This window comes from Ochlerotatus camptorhynchus, unplaced genomic scaffold (assembly GCF_037179485.1).
Source record: "Ochlerotatus camptorhynchus isolate MF236.1 unplaced genomic scaffold, CSIRO-AGI_Acam_v1.1 ptg000345l, whole genome shotgun sequence".
NCBI classification, from domain to species: Eukaryota; Metazoa; Arthropoda; class Insecta; order Diptera; family Culicidae; genus Ochlerotatus; species Ochlerotatus camptorhynchus.
This window is the reverse complement of record NW_027040833.1, coordinates 377,613-380,914: the sequence shown is the minus strand read 5'-3', so window position 1 is coordinate 380,914 and position 3,302 is coordinate 377,613. Positions and strand designations below refer to the sequence as shown.

Genomic DNA, 3,302 nt, shown 5'->3' with positions numbered 1-3,302 from the left:
AGAGCTTAAACGCATCACCAGGACTTGAAAAGTGCTGGAACTAAAGCGTGCGTGCCAGCTGTGGTTAATTTTCGTGACAAATGTGGCTGGTAATTAAGGTGAAGGGAGAGAGATTTGAAATAAAGTATGCTTAGTTGAAAGTTATATATGTACACTATCTGGAATATAATGATATCAAAAATTTATGCAAGCGTTCAATCGTTATGACTATTTTTAAAAGGGACAGTTATTCCGAATCACTCTGTATAGGGTAATGGCTGCCTGTTGGAGGTTTTTGTTGAGTAATTCTTTATGGTTTCTCTATATACTTATTTAAAACAAGTAGCGCATCTACTTACCAACTTCTGGATACGATTTCTTAACCATGGTAAAAAACGACTTCTGTGTCAACAGAGAATTCAACATGACATAGGTGCTGTTCCAACGTGTGTTGTTCCTTAACGGTGACAAATAAGCATCGTGAAGTTTCGTAAATTTATAATATTCTCGCTGCCGCATATTTACAACGAGTTTTTGAATCTTCGGAATACGTTTTTCGTATGGTTTTACCACATCTCAAACAGCTAGTTGAGCAGTATGGACAGCGCAACGTACGCTGCATAAGATATCCGATATATTAACGTCGAAAGAGTCATCTGCCACGGGAATTGCCTCAGAAATATCGTTGTCACCATCTTTCCCATTTACGAAGTCGTCGTCCTCATCGTCAGAGTTATCATCTTCATCGATGCTCGTCCTCCGAGTCAGAAGTGTCATCGTCTATTTGCGAGGCGTTATCGAGATACGTATTATAGACTTTGATGTGAGCAGACTCGAAAATCTTTTTGATTTCCCTGACTGAGGCTACCATGTTAGCTCCATTGTCATGAGTGACCGAGTAGACTTGTTGGAGTTTAACGCCGAAGTCGCTCAGAACGTCCTCAATCAACTTTTTGAGGTGTTCTTTTGTTTGCCGTTCTTGTGTTTCTTTATTTGCTAAAATCATTTTTATTTAAGTATTATTTATGTAATAACCCATCCGATAAGTAAGCTAATACTTTACCCAGATTGCGGACGATAACTTCACCATCAACAATGATTCGAGCATTAATGCCAAGAAAGTGACAACTCCTTCTGGAAGCTCCATCGACTTCAACCGTTAGCAGTGGTTGTTGCTTCAATTCCTTTGCAATGAGCTGCCGAGCTCTAATAGCGGAATCATCCACCATTCCTGCCACAATCCTACGATTCATCGTAATACCTGCAGCTTTATACAACGGATCCAGAAGCGTTTTGAAACCACTCATTTCCGGGAACGAGTATGGCAGGTGGTTTACGGTGGCAAGTTATAATGTGCCGAGAAGAATAACAACCTTTAAGGAGTCCACTTGAAGCTTTTTTTCTTGACCGGCTCTGATCCACTTTCGGCTGACGGAATCGGCAAATTCAGTGCAGCATATACTGTAGCATGTTGTTTGAATAAGTGCCGTTTGAAATAACCGGGCATCAGTGTGTTCTGCTTGTATCCGCATGGTTCCTCAGCCTTGCAGCAGAACTTCCCGAGCAAAGTCTGGGATCAAATTGAAATCTAAATTTGAGTTTGTGATTTCGCTGATAATGATTGCTCAGGTTGCTGTCGTTTTGGTCGTTTTAACGGTTAAAATATCAAAATTGAGAGCAAAAAAATCTTCCTGTGACATCACATTGAAAACTATTTCTGCTATCAGTGAGAGCAAACTGAAAACTCAATTTGATGTCAATTTTTCCTGTTGATAACAAAACAAGTAATCAATTTGATGTTATGCTAAGGCAATGAAAACAAACCCGCAACAACATATTTTTGAAGAGCAAATGTACAGCAAAATTAAAACAAAATTTATCAATTGCATAAACTGAAATCAAATTAGGATTTCAGTTTGATGTTGATATCAAAACTTGATTTCAATTTGCTGTCATTTTGATGCTGGACTTTGCTCGGGTTGCCACCCTCCTGCTGAATGACCTGCAGCATGGTGTTTTTCTGTGTGCATCGTCGTTTCATTCTAAAAATGCAAAAAAATATCAGTTTAGCTCAGTTTCATCCCGAATAGTACTTGCCGAGGCGTGGAAGGCGATGACATCCCGGATGACCCGGATGGCGCGGGTGTCGACGGCCGTTGCGCGGGGCAGCTGGACGGCCCGGGTGTCGGCGGCTGCTGCTCCGAATGGGATCGCCGTGGGTCTACGACGCTCACCAGCCCAGCATCGATAACGCGCTGTATCAACGGCTGATTTTTTCGCAGCCGGGCGACCCTCTTTGGCGTCGAGTAGGCCTTCTTCCGCGTACGCATTTCACAAGTCAAAAAAAAAACACAAGACAAAACAAAACACGACTATCTTGCGCGGTGGTTTCACTGCTAATGTCACTCACCACGGGGTTGCTTTGATCAAAACAACCCAGTGGTGAGTTGCATAATAATGAAGACATTGCGCAAGTAGTAGTAGTAGATGACCTGTGTTTATTTAGTTACACTAAAACTGATATCTAGTAAAAGTGAGGGGGTGACGGGCCTACGCGCTCTTCCCATCTTCCTATTAATTTGTTTGAACATTTAAAGACAAATTCTAACTCGGAAAACGCCTAAATGTATGTAGCTCCTAATTGATCATCGCTGATCAACCAATGATTTTTGTGATTTTCGAGAACTTCTAGCGATTGGATCTGCTTAGAATGTTTCAGAAATTAAGTTTAATTATTATTTTAACTAACTCTTTGGTTATTTTGCTGCTACAAGAATTGTTGACATGCTTAGTAATGTTTCGAAAATGACCAATTTCCCATACATTTTTGTATGGCGTCTTTATATTTATTTCCGAAGGAGAAAATCACATTTCCATTGCGTACATGATGCAATTGGTTATTTCTATGGCTGATATTGTAGCATGATAATGTGGCTTCCAAAAATACATGGTTTAGAATTCCTCTGATTCTTATATTTTTTAGGCGCCATGCTTTTTTATGTGTCTTTATATTTATTTCCGGGAGTGTAGCAGTGAACAAAGCCGAGAAAAACAAAACCAAGTTTTGAACGATCCAGATGAATGTTTTGTAAACAATCTCTGTGAATCAATGAATGCATTCATAAACGATTCTTCTGTCTGTAATTCATAAAACGATGAATGCATTGTAGGAATGAACAAAAACATCAATAATCGCTGTCGTATGTTTATCTTTCCTTTGCTTTCTCTCCTTCATTCACGGGAATGCGTTACTCTCCATAGAGATGGTAACTGAGATTGAAATATTTCCAAGAACATGTTTGTAAATGATTTCAAATTGAGCG

General features: G+C 39.8%; 1 pseudogene; it reads right to left on the bottom strand.

The window, feature by feature from the left end:
* Nucleotides 1-201: 201 nt before the first annotated feature.
* Nucleotides 202-2,020, bottom strand: LOC135709019 (uncharacterized; annotated as a pseudogene).
* Nucleotides 2,021-3,302: the final 1,282 nt, after the last annotated feature.